This window comes from Dermochelys coriacea, chromosome 28 (assembly GCF_009764565.3).
Source record: "Dermochelys coriacea isolate rDerCor1 chromosome 28, rDerCor1.pri.v4, whole genome shotgun sequence".
Taxonomy (NCBI): domain Eukaryota; kingdom Metazoa; phylum Chordata; order Testudines; family Dermochelyidae; genus Dermochelys; species Dermochelys coriacea.
In genome coordinates this window covers 3,960,430-3,978,999 of record NC_050095.1, presented here as the reverse complement: position 1 = coordinate 3,978,999, position 18,570 = coordinate 3,960,430, and the positions used below count along the sequence as shown (strand labels likewise).

Sequence of the window (18,570 nt, the reverse complement as noted above, 5' to 3'; positions counted from 1 at the left end):
TAGCCTACCTTGCTTGTCACCATGAAAGGTTTTCCTCCCTCCCCCCCTGCTGCTGGTGATGGCTCATCTTAAGTGATCACTCTCCTTACAGTGTGTATGATAAAACCCATTGTTTCATGTTCTCTCTGTGTGTGTATAAATCTCCCCACTGTATTTTCCACCAAATGCATCCGATGAAGTGAGCTGTAGCTCATGAAAGCTTATGCTCAAATAAATTTGTTAGTCTCTAAGGTGCCACAAGTACTCCTTTTCTCTTTTCCCTGAGGACCTTCTCCTGAGATGTAGTTTCCTTGAGGTCCTTGTGAGTTTCCTGACAATTAATGGGTTTATCCACTTTCTTCTCTGACTGGTTTCCCTGCTCTCTCTCTGGTCTGTGGTAACTTTCACCAGCTATTCCCGGCTCATGGGGGCTGGACATATTCCCTTTGGATCTTTGCAGTAATGCCCCATGCGCTTCTACTAGCTCAGCATCTTGCTGGTGGGGATTCTGCTCTTCCTTCTCACTCACCACCCATCACCTGCTAGAATAGAAGAGAAATCTCAGAATTAGGGATGGAAAGGCAGAGAGAAAACTCAAGAGCTGGAGAGACAGAAAATAAAAATCAGGGACTGAATTCCCCCAAACTCTTCCCCATAGGGGAGAGTGGAGGGGATCAATTCTGTTCCACATCTAGGGCTGGATTTTAGGGTGGGCTGTAGGGGTGGCCCGCCCAAGGGGGTGCAGTGTGCAGGGTTTGGATTCCCACCTGACCTGCTGCCGAGAGGCTCGCTGGGCTGACGGAGCCATCACGGCAGGCAGACGAGCAGCAGCATGGGGGAGAGGATGAGACCCGAGCTGCAGGGGGCAGTTGGATGACCAGAAGTTGGAACCAGGTGACTGCTCCGGAGTAGGGGTGCCCCCCCTCCGCCCTGATCCACGTCTGCAGCTGCTGCTGTCCCTGTCCCCCCGCCCCTCTGCCCTCAATTCATCCCTGGAGTCACCCCTGGCCACTCAGGACTGGGAGTGTCCTCCTGACTGCTCTGTGAGGGGGGGGAGGGGGGCTGATTGATGGCAGGGTCATCCCCTCCCCACCACCCATGTAACCAATTTCCACTAAGCTGGGGTGATGGGACAGGGGAATCTGTGTGTGCTGCTGCCTCTGTGGGTCTGAACAAGCCTAGTTCAGGCCCCTGACCCTGAGAGCATTCTTAAAGAGACAGCGCGCTCACTCACTCAGGCACACACACACTCCCCTTCACACCCTCCCTTCAACACACACACACACTCCTTTCACACAGTCCCCCCAGCTCACACAGCAGAGCTCCCTGCATCCAGGTCACTTCCCTACCGGGGCTGGGATGAAGCATCAGGAGCTGCTGCTCTCCTGCCCTCCCCATATGCAGCCCGCAGGAAAAGTGACCTGGATGCAGGAAGCCCTGATGTCGCTCCCTGCTGCCCCCATCCCAGCCCCCTAGGGCTGTCAGGGGCGGAGGAGCAGCAGTCCAGTGGGGGAGTGAGCAGCAATGCCAGCTGCTTTGTGCATCCAGGTCAGCTTCTCCAAGTGGGTGCTGGAGGATGCAAGGGTTAGGGGCAAAGGGGCACAGTGCAGGGGTTAGAGGCTCAGGAGGGAGGTGAAGTGGGTAGTAGTGAAGGGGACACAGTGCAGGGGTTAGGGGCACAGGAGGGGGCAGGTGTTGGGGTGAAGGGGGTATGCACAGTGCAGGGGTTAGGACACAGGAGGAGCAGGGGTTGGGATGAAGGGGCACAGTGCAGGGGTTAGGGGCATAGGAGGGGACAGGTGTTGGGGTGCAGGAGGGGGGCAGAAGTTAGGAATGAAGGGTGTGTAGGGATTGGGGTGCAGAAGGGGGAGCAGGCATTTGGAGCAAAGGGGGCACAGTACAGGAGTTGGGGGGAAGGGAGGGTGGGGATCCTGGGGAGCCCATGGGGGACAGGGGCAATGTGGGGGTGCCACACCCATGGGGGCCAGAGGCACCAAAATGCAAGTTCATCTATGGTGCCATTTTCCCTAAGGCCGGTCCTGTCCACATGCCATCTACACACTCAGTAGGAAGGGAGGGAGCTCCTGCCAAGGTATCAATCATAATCTGTAGGAAGGCAGAAGTAAGATCTGCTGGGGACTATCCTGAGCTCACAAAGGCTTTGTGGGGAATCCCAGCTGTTTCTCTTAGAGACTTACAGTTTCTGGGTTGGTTTCATGATTCCTCACCTGTGCAAGGACTTCTCAGGATCTCACTTTCCTCTGAACCCTGGAGATCCAGGACCAACGGCTCTTCCCCTCCTTCCAGCTGGGAGATCACACAGGGTTTGGAAACTGGAAACCCTGCTCAAGGGAAAGAAAACAAGGGAGATCAGGTGAATTCATAGGACATTTGTCATAAAAAAGCACTCTATTAGTTTAACCCCAGTCCATTTTAAACCAATAAAATTGCAGGGCCCGCTCCCCAGGTGCTCAAAGGTGCAGAACACTCTGCTTATGGGGGATTTAACTATTCCCATCTTTGCTGGGAGCGCACACAGCCAGACACTCATTATCAAAGAGGCTCCTAAAACAAAGAGAATGGAACTGCATGTCCCAGAAAGTGAAGACTCCAGACAGAGGGGAAGTCTCCCTTGCACTGCTTCTAACTGACAAAGAGGTCCAGAGACAATGCGAGAATCCTGGGGAAGCTGGAAACGGTAAGCATGGTCTAGTGGGGTTCAGTGGAGTAGGAACAGGAAGGGCAGGGATATCACTGAATGCAGGCTCTCAGCAGCATTAGATGTCAGGAAAGCACATACTGCGTCATTAGGGAATCTAGTGAGTAAAGGGAGGGAGTATAAAAAACACTGTGTGTGGAGAAAGCTGGCAAATTGGATGGGAAAAAATAAAGAGCAGGATCCTGTTATGAGTGAAGACAATGGCATGTGGGGGGACATTTGCGGGTGCAGCGATACACCCTGCATCTTCTGCCATGGAAGCAAGCTGAGAGCATGACTTGTCTCATGAAAGGAAGATCACAGCCAAACCTGGCTGTAAAATGCTGGAGGGACTTTCATGGGTTTTGCTCTATAACATGAAAGAATCTAGTTAGGTAGGTAAGTCTAGATTCTAGAAAGCGTGTTATGATTTTACTTGATGTAAAACCATTTGTTTCCAAGACTTCTACTTGCTACCACTTGAATTTCTATCCTTGGTTAAATAAGCTTTCACTTATTTTCACTAGAAATACATGTGAGTGCCATGAGTTAAATGGCGTCGTGATCTGAGTGGTAACTGGTAAGCTGTGATGCAGTGCTTCTTTGGGAGCAGCAAATCCGTCAACACAATGAGTGTCCAGGGGGCTGGACAGTCCAGGGAGACCTTTGGAGAGCTCAGAGGTTGGAGTGTGTCTATTGCTAACAGGACCCGGGGCATGAAAAGTGAGGTCCAGTGGTGAGAACCATCAGTGGTGAGAACCATAAGTGGTCAAGCCAAAATCAGATGCCAGAGTCTGGCTGAAAACATCAGGAAGCATAAAGCAGGGTGAGAAGGCAGGGACCAGGAACAAGTCGTGGTCTCTCTCGGCAACAGGTCAGTGATCTGTCTTGCTGCACAGAGGGTTTCCCAGTTTTCCAGGTTTAAATGGGAAGGTTCCTGGATCAGAGGTCACAGGAAGAGCTGCCAGTCATCTCTCATGTGGGTGGCACTTCCTGCAGTGACTGGTCTCCCATTGCCAGCAGCTCTGCCAACGCTGCCCGGTGGTGGGACAGAACCGCCACCCATCTGGGACTCTGCAGACCCATATTCCTGTCCCAGTAATATTCATGCACCAGCCCCGCATCACCTACTCCCAAGGAAGGAACCTCCCACTGTCTCCTATCCAATGATCCCCCGCGTACCCCCCCCCCCGACTGTCACACCACACCCTTCACGCATTTGCGAAGTTATTATAGCAGACCACCAGCTCTACCATAGCTAAAGTTCAACATTACATTCTGTATAACTATCAGCTATTCTAATTGGTCTAACATCCTGTTTCTTACTAAGAATCTCTGAAATTATCTGCTTATCATGGGGATGCTGAGCAGGGTTAATGGCCCAAATATGGGGTGTTTCCTGATGAAGTGTTTCCTGAGAGACAGCCCTTCCCAAAGCAGCTTTTCACATTATCAACTGGCTCCTATAACACAGTCTTGCACAAACCTGGGGCTGAAACTATGGTAGTAATTTTCCACCAAGTGATCTCAGTCCCTTGGCATTTATCTCTGCTAGTCCATGGCACCCAGTACCTCCTTGGGGAAGCCATATAGAAAAATCTAATAATGGCAGAGGTTGGAATTTCAGATTGGCACGAGGAAAAGGGAAGAGTCAGAGAGCCTGAAAGGCCCATGAAATGCAGCAAGACTAAGGGCAAGTCTACCCTAGAGAATTAAGTTGACGTACAACCACCACAGTAATTGAATCGGTTTTACAGCTGCGCACTACACTCCTCGTGTTGGTGGTGTCTATTCTTACCAGGAGCGCTTGTACCGATTTAACTGCCAGCATGGGGCATTGTGGGACGGTTTCTAAAAGGCAGCAGCAACACGACATCTACACTGACACTGCATTGACCTAACTACATAGACATAACTACATAGACATAAGAGCTACATCTCTCGTAGAGCTGAAGTTATTAAGTCAGTGTAATGGGCAAGTAACATTGGTGGATACTACATTTTAGAGTAGATGCTTTCAGAGCTGGGTCAACTGAAGCTACCTTAAGTTGACCTAACTCTGCAGTGTAGACCGGGCCTAAGGCTTTTCTTAACAGCCAGAGGGTTTCCAGCAATGTACCCTCACTGTAATTCACTGGCTCAAGAGAACATGCTGCAGCCTTTGAACCTGAGCTCCACCCATGAGTTTGAGTGAGACCCCAGCACTGATACCTTTCAGACAACATGTGTTGTGCATTTTTCTTTCATAGAATCATAGAATCATAGAATATCAGGGTTGGAAGGGACCCCAGAAGGTCATCTAGTCCAACCCCCTGCTCAAAGCAGGACCAAGTCCCAGTTAAATCATCCCAGCTAGGGCTTTGTCAAGCCTGACCTTAAAAACCTCTAAGGAAGGAGATTCTACCACCTCCCTAGGTAACGCATTCCAGTGTTTCACCACCCTCTTAGTGAAAAAGTTTTTCCTAATATCCAATCTAAACCTCCCCCATTGCAACTTGAGACCATTACTCCTCGTTCTGTCATCTGCTACCATTGAGAACAGTCTAGAGCCATCCTCTTTGAAACCCCCTTTCAGGTAGTTGAAAGCAGCTATCAAATCCCCCCTCATTCTTCTCTTCTGCAGACTAAACAATCCCAGCTCCCTCAGCCTCTCCTCATAAGTCATGTGCTCTAGACCCCTAATCATTTTCGTTGCCCTTCGTTGTACTCTTTCCAATTTATCCACATCCTTCCTGTAGTGTGGGGCCCAAAACTGGACACAGTACTCCAGATGAGGCCTCACCAGTGTCGAATAGAGGGGAACGATCACGTCCCTCGATCTGCTCGCTATGCTATTCATCCTGCAGGAGTTCCTCTTCAAAGTTTTGCCCTTTGATACCAACATTTCTGGGTTAAGAGGCATATTTTCAAGGGCTCTAAAACCAACGTGCAGACTCTGACCTGGTTTACTCTTAAAAGCTTTGCCAGTCCAGCTCTGTTGTTTAAGGCTGTGAAAAAGTGCACACACACGCGCGCACACATGCACACCATCCAACATAGCTCTGCTGGCAAAAGCTCAATTATAGACACAGCTATAGTGGCAAAAGTGTCCATTTTTTAAAACAGGAAACTAAATGCTCATAAGCTACATTAATGCAGAGTTAAGGTTGCCCAGTGCTGTCTCCTGCCTTGCACCGTAAGGAGGGTGACTAAACTTAAATCTCTGCAAACCAGGAAAAGAAAAGTTAATGTAAACGCCAACCTTAACTTTGCCCCAACCCTTAACCTGGCAGCTGGCAAGAAGCACTGAAAATGGTTGTGTGTGGGCGGTGCAAAGCTTAACAAACTGCCACAGGAATTCAGGTATTCAGCTCAATGCAGCAGTAACGGGATTAAATTCTATGGTCTGTGTTAGAAAGGACATCAGAGTTGATGACTTAATAGTCACTTCTAGCCTTAAAATCTATGAACCTATAATCGATATGAGGAAAGACTAAGAGAACGTGCCATTGTTTGTGTTGTGTTCACAGATGAGAATCCCAGCATTTTTCTGCATGCCCTCCAGCTGTGTGCACTGTGCCAGCTGTAGCTGTAACTGGATGATGGAGGGATTGGTTAGAGCAGCCTGGCAGAACTGTGACTCTGCTCTGAAGAGAGGTGCATGAGAAACTGGGGGGATCAATTCTGCCTCATTTCCATGCTGAGTGTTGTAGACTTTGTCAGTAAAGGTGCCCAAGGGTGTGTTCATGTCATGGGGATTGTCAACACTCTGATAGCATATGTTCAAGTGATCTGTGATGCTTAGTGAGGGGTAAGTGAAGGCAGTGACTCAACAGGAAAACTCAGATTGAGGGCAAAGGGGCGGTAACACTTTGCAAGTCTCAGATGGTTTGCGTGCAGGAGATACAGTACTGGAGTGCAGGTCAGGGGTAGGAAGCGTCTGTTTGCTATGATGGAGATGAACCTGACTATTATCTTAGCAAAGAGAAGTTGTTAGACTTTTTGCTGTACTGCTCTGTTCCCAGAGCGTTCTGTAACACGGGAAGGGAGAGTGTTAGTATGTGTGTCACTGGCATGGAGCTACTATAAGGTGGGTGCATAACTGGTTGGAACATCGTTCACAGAGAGTAATTATCAGTGTTTCACAGTCCTGCTGGAACGGCATAACAAGTGGGGTCCTGCAAGGATCAGTTCTGGGTCTGGTTCTGTTCAATATCTTCATCAAATGATTTAAATAATGGCATAGAGAGTACACTTATAAAGTTTGCAGACGATACCAAACTGGGAGGGGTTCCAAGTGCTTTGGAGGGGATTAAAATTCAAAATGATCTAGACAAACTGGAGAAATGGTCTGAAGTAAACAGGATGAAATTCAATAAGGACAAACGCAATGTACTCCACTTAGGAAGGAACAATCAGTTGCACACATACAAAATGGGAAATGACTGCCTAGGAAGGAGTACTGTGGAAAGGGATCTGGGGGGGTCATAGTGGATCACAAACTAAATACGAGTCAACAGTGTAACAGTGTTGAAAAAAAAGGAAACATCATTCTGGGATGTATTAGCAGGACTACTGTAAGCAAGACACGAGAAGTAATTCTTCCTCTCTACTCCGCACTGATTAGGCCTCAGCTGGAGTATTGTGTCCAGTTCTGGGCACCACATTTCAGGAAAGATGGAGAAAGTCCAGAGAAGAAAAACAAAAATGATTACAGAACTAGAAAACATGACCTATGAGGGAAGATTGAAAAAATTGCATTTGTTTAGTCTGGAGAAGAGAAGACTAAGAGAGTGACATGATCACAGTTTTCAAATATATAAAAGATAGTTACAAGGAGGAGGGAGAAAAATTATTCTTCTTAACCTCTGAGGACAGGAGAAGAAGCAAGGGGCTTAAATTGCAGCAAGGGCGGTTTAGGTTGCACATTAGGGAAAACTTCCTAACTATCAGAGTGGTTAAGCACTGAAATAAGTTGCCTAGGCAAGTTGTGGAATTTCCATCAGCGGGTATTTTTAAGAGCAGGCTGGACAAACACCTCTCAGGGATGGTCTAGATAATACCTATTCTTGCCTTGAGTGCAGGGACTGGACTATATGACCTCTCGAGGTCCCTTCCATTTCTATGATTCCCTGTTGAGACGATGCTGAAACAGGGCAGAGCAGAGGTGGCATGGTGGAGGGGGTGGCATGAACGTTAACTTTTCATTTCCCCTTCTAAGAACTGAGGGGACAGGAATTGTTACCCAGCGAGGTCACACTCTCATAGTTCTCCTGCATGACGTCTCTACAGAGGGCTCTCTGAGCAGGGTCCAGCAGAGCCCCCTCTTCCCTGGTGAAATAAACAGCCACCTCCTCGAAGGTCACCAGCCCCTGAAAAAGCAAGAGTCCAACACTCAGGGCCTGCTGCCCCAGTCACAGCCCCATGATTCATGGGGGAGAGGAGCTAATCAAATGGAAGCTCTGAGAGAGAGACAGTCAGCAGAGTCCTATCCCCTGTGACGGGGGCAAGGCCAGATGGCTATAGAAAAATAGTCTTATTGGGATCCGGGAAGTGGGCGGGCGAAGCCCATCCACCGCTAAAGGATCCCCCCCAGCCTAAAAGGGGGATCCACAGGACCTAGATACCCAAAAAATTCCGGGGGACAACTAATAAAATAACAGGGACAGGAGTGCGGTCAAAGGGTCAAACAAAGGGAACCGCACAGGGACACCGAGCAGAGAACCCCAGACAGCACCCACTGCTCCTCAAAGGCGTCAAGGGAGTCAGAGGACGCTGCCCAGAGGAACTCTGCCCGGATACGAGAACGGACCGAGGATTGGAAATAGGCCCCACAGTCACAGGAGACTCCATCGGCCAACCTCCTCACTCTGGTTTTGTAGATGGCCATTTTTGCTAGGGCCAGGAGGAGGTTGACCAGGAGATCCCGTGACTTTGTGGGGCCACGGATAGGGAGTGCATAAATGAGAAGGTGAGGGGAGAAGTGCAACCAAAAACATAATAAAATATTGGTGAGGAGCCGGAATAGGGGCTGCAGCCTGGCACACTCCAGGTATACATGTGCCAGGGTATCCCTCACGCGCAAAAGGGGCAGGTGTCTGGGATTGAAGTGAACTGCGCCAAGTACACGCCCGTGCTCACGGACCCGTGAAGGAGCCGCCAACTAACATCCGCGGCGGGCCTTGGGACTAAGGTGGAATATAGGCTGGCCCAACGGGGCTCCTCACCCTCCAGAGGTGGCAGGAGGTCCCGCCATTTTGTATCGGGGCGGGACACGAGGGTGCGGGTGTGAAGGGTGTGGAGTACAAGCGTGTAGAGATGTTTTCTTGGCGCGGTTTGAAAGCAGAATGGCTCCATCTCGTGCAGCCGGCTTCTAGTGAAGGGGTGAAGGGATCGGTTGGGTCCACGGGGCAGGGGTCCAATTAAAAGGTCCGGCGGGCCTGGGGTAGTGGGTGGGCGGGGCGTGCCCTCGTGCAGGACCCGGTCGAGATAAACCCGAGCAGCGGGCGGCAAGCGGCCTTCACCTCCTGAAGTATGCGTCGGGGAGTACAAGGTCTGGAGAGCCCCATGCGCTGAGCGAGCGTCAGGGGATCCAGCCAGTCTCCCCGGTCATAGTCCAGGAGGTCTCCGACTCTTGTGACCTCTGCCAGGACCAACCTCTGGCGCACCGAGCGGGACTCCGCCACCTGCAAGCGGAGCTGGGGGTTGTGTAGCAGGGGCTCCGCGAGGAGATCTGCCCCCTCGGTGGCCGCCACGGACCTGCTCGTTGTAAAGAGTTTCCAGGTCCGGAGGAGGTCCTGGTAGAAGACCGGCAGCCCGGAGAGGTCTCGCGGAAGACCTCTCGGATGGAGATAAAGGAGCTGTCGGTCGTATCGGAGCCCTCGGAAGCGGCGCAGGAAGGCGTGCGCCAGTATGCTCCACGCCGGGCTACCTGCACCATAAAGGAGCCTCTGCAGGGTCTGGAGGCGGAAGACATGGACCTGAGTAAGCAGACATTTGAGGCCCTGCCCTCCCTCCTCCACAGGTAGATGGAGAACCCCTGCAGGGACCCAGTGCAGTCCTGACCAAAAGAACTCCAGAATCGATGTCCGCAGGTTGGTCAGGAAAGCCGGGGCCGGGACCACGGTGTTGAGCCGGTACCAAAGCATGGACAGGACTAGTTGATTAAGCACTAACGCTCTCCCTCGAAGGGAGAGGCACCGGAGCAGTCCTGTCCATTTCCGGAGCCGCTCTATCACCCCGCCCTCTAAATTCTGCCAGTTCTCCGGCGGAGAGGGATGCGTGGCAGAAAGGTAAACGCCCAGATAGAGCAGTGGACCCGTGCTCCACCGGATGGCTTGAAGCGCGGGTGGGCGGGGGCTCGCCTGCCGCCAGTCCCCTACCACCAAGCCAGAGCTCTTGACCCAGTTGACCCGCGCAGAGGAGGCTGCTGAATAGATGGCCTGGCAAGCCTCCACTCGCACCAAGTCGCCCGGGTCCTGGACCATGAGGAGCACGTCATCAGCGTACGCCGACAGGACCAGCCGCAGCTCCGGCTCCCTCAGCACCAACCCTGTCAACCTCCTTCGGAGGAGACAGAGGAAGGGCTCGATCGCCAGAGCGTAGAGCTGGCCTGAGAGGGGGCACCCCTGCCGTACTCCTCGCCCGAAGTTGACCGGTTCGGTCAGGGTCCAGTTGAGTCTTACCAGACACTCTGCGGAAGCGTACAGCACCCGGAGAAAGTTCACAAACCTGCGTCCGAAGCCAAATGCCTGCAGAGTGTTCATTAGATACCCGTGATCCATCCTGTCGAACGCCTTCTCCTGATCTAAAGACAGGAGGGCGAACGACAGACCATCCCTACACCCAAGTTCCAATAGGTCCCGGACCAGATATAGGTTGTCGAAGATACTGCGGCCCGGGACGGTGTAGGTCTGGTCTGGGTGGACCACGTCCGCCAGCACGGACCCTAGCCTCAGGGAGATGGCTTTTGCCACGATTTTGAAGTCCGTGCTGAGGAGCGAGACGGGACGCCAATTTCGTAAATCGCGGAGGTCCCCCTTCTTCGGCAATAAGGCGAGCACGGCTCGCCTGCACGAAAGAGGGAGGACCCCGCTCTGCAAAGACTCGGCCCAGACGGTGACTAGGTCTGGGCCCAGGACGTCCCAGAACACGCGGTAGAACTCCACGGTCAGCCCGTCCATGCCCGGAGATTTATTGGTGGGCATGCGACGGAGGGCTTCCGAGAACTCGGCCAGAGTGAGAGGCAGCTCTAGCCGGTCTCGGTCGCCCACGCTGACCGTCGGGAGCTCCTCCCACAGCACTCTGCAAGCGTTAGGATCGGTCGGCTCCGGGGAGAAAAGGCTTGCGTAGAAGGCTCTCGCCCTCTCGCACATCTCCACCGGATCCGTGAGGGGGGTGCCATCCTCAGTCAGTAGGCATATGATATGTTTCTTAGCCCCCCTCTTTTTTTCCAGGGCGTAGAAGAAGCGGGAGCCGCAATCCATCTCCCGAAGGAGACGGATGCGGGATCGAACAAAGGCACCCCGGGCCCGATGGTCCTCGAGGCTCCGGAGCTCCTCCCGCTTCTCCCGGCACGCTCCGCAGAGGGGTGGATCCTCGGGGCTGGCGGCCAGACGCCTCTCCAGCTCTAAGACCTCCCGTTCCAACTGCTCTATCGCTGCATCCCTCCGTCGGCTGGTGCCCCGGGTGTAGTCACGGCAGAAGAGCCGGGCGCGCACCTTCCCTACGTCCCACCACCGCCGTGCCGAGGGAAAGGCACGCCGCTGCCCTCGCCAGGCCAGCCAGAACTCCCGGAAGGACGCCACGAAGCCCGCATCCTCCAGCAAGCTGTTGTTAAAATGCCAATAGGCCGGCCCCGGCCTCTCCGCGCAGAGGGAGGCTGTCACGGTGGCTATGTGATGGTCAGAAAATGGGGCCGGCCGGATGCTGGAGGAGTGGGCTCGTGTAAGATGAAAGCGTGATAAATAAATGCGGTCCAACCGGGAGTGGCGCGACCGATGGGCCTCCACCCGGACAAAGGTGAACGTGGAAGTGTCATCCGGGTGGTGGTCGCGCCAGACGTCCACCAGGGAGTGGTGTTCGACTATCTCCTGGAGGACGGCCACGGCGGCCGGGCTCTTCTCGGTCCCCGAGCGGTCCCGTTCCTCAAGGGTGATGTTAAAGTCCCCTCCCAGGACCAGGCACTCCTGAGGATCCAAGGTGCCGAGGAAGGCGGATTCCTGCTGATAGAATTGCAGCCGCTCCGGGCTCGCTGCTGGGGCATAGATGTTGACGAGGTTGACTACGAGCCCCTCCATTTGGACCCGGAGGTGCAGCAGGCGACCCGGCACAGCCTCGGCGACCCCCAGCACCTCGGGCCGTAGGTCGGGGGAGAACAGGGTCGCCACTCCACCCGTATGAACTGTGAGGTGGCTAAAGTAGACCCTGTCCCCCCAATCCAGCCGCCAGCTGTCTTCGGCGGTCGGATCCGTATGGGTCTCCTGCAGGAAAACCACAGAGTACCTCCCCTCTCGAAGGAAGGAGAGCACCTGGGACCTGCGGAGACCCATCTTACAGCCACGGGTGTTCAATGTTGCGATGGTAAAGGGTGCCATGAGGAGGGCTGGGGGGGATCCTCGCCGGCAGGGATGCTCGTGGCTCCCGGCGGGCCGCGTAGCAGTCCGTTACCCACCCCGTAGGTGAGTAAGGAGTCACGGAAGTGGCGGACCCGCTGGTAGGCCGCGGCGCCCTGTCTCCCGGTCCTTTTCCCCTCCCCCATGAGGGCCCTTGCGGCCCGGAGGATTTGATTAAAGTCCCCCCATCGCTGGAGGGCAAGCTGGACTTTGTTGCGGGAGCCACGGACGTCTTCTAGGAACTCCCGCAACTCCTCTCGCAGCGCATGGGGGGCTGGGGTTATGGTCTGGTTGCTCCCCGATGGGGCCCTTGGTACAGCCCCCTGGCCCAGCGGGACGGGCAGACAGGGTGCGGACCCCCGACGGGGCTCTTGATGGGTTGACCTGAATGCTGGGGCGATAGGGGGCGGCGGAGGGAGGATAGCAGCCCCTGGTGGGTCGGGACGGGCAAACACAAAGGCCATTCCCTGGGAGTCATCTGTTGGAAAGGGGAAGGAGACTGTCCCAGGGGTGGCAATAATATCTCGGGAGGTGGGCGGGAGAAGGGCAGGGGCAGGGGTAGAGGTGAGATTCTGGGTCAGGAGAGGGCTCTCACTGATGCCGGGCGCAAGCTCTCTGGTGGATTTGGCAGCCACGGCATCAGGAGGTGGACTTTCTTCTGTAGGGTCCTCTCCCGGAAAGGAGGTCGAATGCTCCTCACCAGCGAGGGATGCCCCTGGTGGCTCAGGTTCCAGCCGCGTGGCACTGGCCGTCGCCTCAACTGGCTCGGTGGCTCTCAGCAGGGTGCCTTCTGCAGCCGGGTTGATGGAGGAGTCCAGGGGCTCCTCGGAGGTGGGAGCAGAAGCAACGGTTAGGGGGAGGGAGTATGGGGAAAGGGGGGCTGGAAAGAAGTCGCCCAGATCGAGGCCCGCTGGCATAGGATCGTCCTCCCCTTGGGTGACTGGGGTCAGACCCAGGGCCTCGATCTCCTCATATATAGAGGGGAAATTGTTTTCCGCTACCCCGGGATTCTCCCCGCCGGCACCTGACGCGACGGTTACTTCGGGGCACACTGGGGTTTCAGATGGTGCCTCGGGGGTCTTGGAGGGGAGGGACTCCCGTGGAGGGGAGATACCCCCTTCCAGTGCTGCCACGTCTTCCCCAGCCGGCTCTAGTGGGTGGAACACACCCGTGGGTAGAGCGGAAGGCTCGGCATCGGTGCCCCCCTTCCTGGTCTTCCGGGGGGCCTCCGCGTCACATGGGAGGAGCGGAGCTCGAGCCTTCCGCTTGCCCCGCTTCCCCTTGACTAGGGCCCAGCCCTCCATGGCATCATCCGGGGGCTGGCTAGCAGGGCTTGTGTCAGGGGGCAGAGGCGATGGCTCAGGGACTCGAGGGGGTAACGGTGGGGCAGCACAAGGGAGGGAAGATTCCCCTTGGGGCGGGCCCTCTCCCATACTTGGCGGTGTCCCTGTCGCACCCTCCTCCACAGGCCCCGCCAGATTGCAAGCAGCGGAGGCGGGGTTCTCCCGCTCGTCTGGGCATAGTGGGGGAGTTGCCCCTTGGGCCTGAGCGGGAGCAGTGGTGGATTGTGAAGGAGGAGGGGCGGTTTCAGGTGCCGGGCAGCCAGGGGCGTCGGCGATGACGGGGCCGGTGTCCTGCCGAAGCTCGGGTGTCCTGGATGCCCCTCCTTCCCGGGCCAGGGGGCAGTCCCTCCGGACGTGCCCCATCGCCCGGCAGAGGTAGCACCGGGCCTCCCCCGTGGAATAATGCACCCTGTAAGGGGTCCCCTGGTAGGGGACTAGGAAGGACCCCTCAAGTGCCTCTCCGTCGCGCGCCGCCGGCGGCAGTTGAAGCTGCACTTGCCGGCGGAAGGAGAGGACGTGACGGAGGGCGGGGTCTTTGCAGCCCAATGGGAGAGGGCTGATGACAGAGATGGGCTTTCCCAAAGTAGAAAGGGCGGGTAACAGGGCGGCATTGGGGAGAAAGGGAGGGACGGAGGTCAGGACCAGGCGGACGCCCAGGTCCTCTAGCGGCTCTAAGGGGACGAACACGCCCCCCACCGCCAGGCCCTTCTCCACCGCCTCCTGGGCAGCGGCCCCCGATGCTAAGAAGAAGACGACCTTGCCATACATTTTGGAGGCTGCCACAATGGCCGTGGGCCCCACCACCCTCGCCAATGCCCGCACATAGGTCTCCACGTGGGGTGAGGCGGGCACCAGGAGGCAACGGACGCCGTGCTTCCTGGTCATGGTGGGAAAGGGGCCCCGGCCGCTATAGATGGTAGCGGAGGCGGTGGGCTGGAGAAATGATGTAGCGGTAGGCGGGGGGGCTGCCGCCACCTGGGCGTATGCTCTGGGGGCCTGGGGAGGGACACCTGCAGAGCTGGTGGAGGGAACAGCGGGGAGGGGCGCCCCAGCTGGAGATGGGGCCGGGGCATCGGGGGCAGCCCCTGCCATGGAGGGCCTGGTCTTTTTAGCGGGTCCCTTCCCCTTCTTCTTCCCCTGGCCCTTCCCGCCGGCTGGGGGGACTCCCCCCAAATCTGAGGGGGTGAGAGACGTGCCAGCAGTGGAGGTCACCCCGGTGCCCGTCGCTGCTGGTGCCCCAGCGGGGGCGGTGGCAGATGGTTTGGCAGTGGAGGTAGAAGCTTGGGGGGGTGACAGAGTGGCAGGCGGGGGAGGGGGAGCTCGGGCTACTGGAGGGGTCTCACCCGTCTCATCCCCCGTCATCATGAGCAAAGAGGAAAGGGGGGACACCAAAAGGAGGAGGGGAGAGGGGAAGCAGGTCGACCACTCCTCCCCGCTAGGCTGCAGGCAGGGGAGGAGGGCGCTAAAAGGGGTGGGCTGGACGGGGGCAATCAGGGGTTAGGGGTCAGTCACCGACACAAGGTGGAAATTCCGGCTCCTCTTGGTGCACTATGGGGGGGGGATTCAACAACATTGAAGGTGCAGTGAAGAGGGTTGCAACTGAAATGGGGAGTTGCACAAGCGCATGGGAGGGGGCATGGGCACACAGAGCGAGGGGCTAAGCGGTCTGGGGGTAGAACAGGGAAACCAAGGGGCTAGCTTCAGAGGCTGGGGCGGGGCAAACAAACAAAGGCTGCAGAAGGAAATGGGCGGGGCAGGCAAACAAACTGAAGCTAGTAAGGGGGGCTGGAGCAAAAGAGGAGGCAAAGCAAGTGGCAAATGGGGCAGGTAGTAAAGGGCAAAGCTGGGTGGATAGGCAGTCCAGGGGGGGCACATGTGCCCATGTGCACTTGCACAAGTCTTTTTTAGCTTGCTGCTGCTTCTGGCCCAAAGGGTGGAAATAGGGCGTGGCAAGCCAAGCAAGCAGCTGAGTCCAGAGGCACGAGCTGAGGCAGATGGTATACAGCCAGTGGGGGTGGTGGAGGGGGCAGCGGTGGTAGTAATAGTGGTGGGGGTTGGGGAGGACACACAGATGGATCGGGGGGCAGCTCCACGCCACACCCCCGGTGTCCCTACAAACACAGTCAAAACCCCCACCACAAGAGCACAGTTTGAAAATTACTCAGTCTTAGGGCCCCCTCCACGGTGGTCTGCAAAATCTCTAGGTGCTGCCCCACTCGCAGATGATCCTCTTCTTCTCCTCCTCGGGCTTCAGCAGCTCCAGGCAGCGGCCTCTGCAGCAGCAGCAGCTCCAGGAACTCCAGGTGGTTGTCCAGGCAGGCAGAATGGACCCCTCTCAGGTGGTGGTGCTGGTGTTGGTATCCACAACAGCAGTGGCTGGGGTCCCTCACTCCTCCTCTCTGGGGAGTGGGCTAGCAGCCCCACCCCAGGGCTGCAGTTGGAGCAGTAGCAGCACCCAAGAGTGGGGGGTCCAGCAGCCAAGTAGCAGAGAATGGGGGGTGTCTGGCCCAGCCAGGGGAGCAGCTGGAGCAGCAGGGAGAGCTTAGGGCCTAGTAGCAGCTTCCCACCTCCCTCCAAGCTAGAAGGCTATGGGAGAGCAGTCTTATTGGGATCCGGGAAGTGGGCGGGCGAAGCCCGTCCACTGCTAAAGGGTCCCCCCCAGCCTAAAAGGGGGATCCACAGGACCTAGATACCCAAAAAATTCCGGGGGACAACTAATAAAATAACAGGGACAGGAGTGCGGTCAAAGGGTCAAAAGAAGGGAACCGGACGGGGACACCGAGCAGAGAACCCCGGACAGAGCCCACTGCTCCTCAAAGGCGTCAAGGGAGTCAGAGGACGCCGCCCAGAGGAACTCTGCCCGGATACGTGAACGGACCGAGGATCGGAAATAGGCCCCACAGTCACAGGAGACTCCATCGGCCAACCTCCTCACTCTGGTTTTGTAGATGGCCATTTTAGCTAGGGCCAGGAGGAGGTTGACCAGGAGATCCCGGGGCTTTGTGGGGCCACGGATAGGGAGTGCATAAATGAGAAGGTGAGGGGAGAAGTGCAACCAAAAACGTAATAAGATATTGGTGAGGAGCCGGAATAGGGGCTGCAGCCTGGCACACTCCAGGTAGACATGTGCCAGGGTATCCCTCACGCCGCAAAAGGGGCAGGTGTCTGGGATTGTGGTGAACCGCGCCAAGTACACGCCCGTGCTCACGGCTCCGTGAAGGAGCCGCCAACTGACATCCCCGGCGGGCTTTGGGACTAAGATGGAATATAGGCTGCCCCACCGGGGCTCTGCACCCTCCAAAGGTGGCAGGAGGTCCCGCCATTTTGTATCGGGGCGGGACACGAGGGTGCGGGCGTGAAGGGTGTGGAGCACGAGTGTGTAGAGATGTTTTCTTGGCGCGGTTTGAAAACAGACCGGCTGCATCTCGTGCAGCCGACTTCTAGTGAAGGGGTGAAGGGATCGGTTGGGTCCACGGGGGAGGGGTCCAATTAAAAGGTCCGGCGGGCCTGGGGTAGTGGGTGGGCGGGGCGTGCCCTCGTGCAGGACCCGGTCGAGATAAACCCGAGCAGCGGGCGGCAAAGCGGCCTTCACCTCCTGAAGTATGCCTCGGGGAGTACAAGGTCTGGAAAGCCCCATGCGCTGAGCGAAGGTTAGGGGATCCAGCCAGTCTCCCCGGTCATAGTCCAGGAGGTCTCCGACTCTTGTGACCTCTGCCAGGACCAACCTCTGGCGCACCGAGCGGGACTCCGCCACCTGCAAACGGAGCTGGGGGTTGTGTAGCAGGGGCTCCGCGAGGAGATCTGCCCCCTCGGTGGCCGCCACGGACCTGCTCGTTGTAAAGAGTTTCCAGGTCCGGAGGAGGTCCTGGTAGAAGACCGGCAGCCCGGAGAGGTCTCGCGGAAGACCTCTCGGATGGAGATAAAGGAGCTGCCGGTCGTATCGGAGCCCTCGGAAGCGGCGCAGGAAGGCGTGCGCCAGTATGCTCCACGCCGGACTACCTGCACCATAAAGGAGCCTCTGCAGGGTCTGGAGGCGGAAGACATGGACCTGAGTAAGCAGACATTTGAGGCCCTGCCCTCCCTCCTCCACAGGTAGATGGAGAACCCCTGCAGGGACCCAGTGCAGTCCTGACCAAAAGAACTCCAGAATCGATGTCCGCAGGTTGGTCAGGAAAGCCGGGGCTGGGACCAGGGTGTTGAGCCGGTACCAAAGCATGGACAGGACTAGTTGATTAAGCACTAACGCTCTCCCTCGAAGGGAGAGGCACCGGAGCAGTCCTGTCCATTTCCGGAGCCGCTCTATCACCCCGCCCTCTAAATTCTGCCAGTTCTCCGGCGGAGAGGGATGCGTGGCAGAAAGGTAAACGCCCAGATAGAGCAGCGGACCCGTGCTCCACCGGATGGCTTGAAGCGCGGGTGGGCGGGGGCTCGCCTGCCGCCAGTCCCCTACCACCAAGCCAGAGCTCTTGACCCAGTTGACCCGCGCGGAGGAGGCTGCTGAATAGATGGCCTGGCAAGCCTCCACTCGCACCAAGTCGCCCGGGTCCTGGACCATGAGGAGCACGTCATCAGCGTACGCCGACAGGACCAGCCGCAGCTCCGGCTCCCTCAGCACCAACCCTGTCAACCTCCTTCGGAGGAGACAGAGGAAGGGCTCGATCGCCAGAGCGTAGAGCTGGCCTGAGAGGGGGCACCCCTGCCGTACTCCTCGCCCGAAGTTGACCGGTTCGGTCAGGGTCCAGTTGAGTCTTACCAGACACTCTGCGGAAGCGTACAGCACCCGGAGAAAGTTCACAAATCTGGGTCCGAAGCCAAATGCCTGCAGAGTGCTCAGGAGATACCCGTGATCCATCCTGTCGAACGCCTTCTCTTGATCTAAGGACAGGAGGGCGAACGACAGACCATCCCTACACCCAAGTTCCAATAGGTCCCGGACCAGATAGAGGTTGTCGAAGAT

General features: G+C 56.4%; 1 protein-coding gene and 1 long non-coding RNA gene across 4 annotated transcripts in view; both read right to left on the bottom strand.

Moving 5' to 3' along the window:
- Positions 1-18,570, bottom strand: part of LOC119849376 (zinc finger protein 420-like) — a 3,142,523-nt gene that overhangs the window by 1,833,405 nt on the left and 1,290,548 nt on the right. The gene's annotated exons all lie outside the window — the stretch shown is intronic.
- Positions 244-7,945, bottom strand: LOC122457749. The gene is made up of 3 exons (XR_006277423.1): positions 7,902-7,945; positions 2,208-2,321; positions 244-521 (listed from the first exon to the last, which is right to left on the bottom strand). It is a non-coding gene; the product is annotated as an uncharacterized LOC122457749 (long non-coding RNA).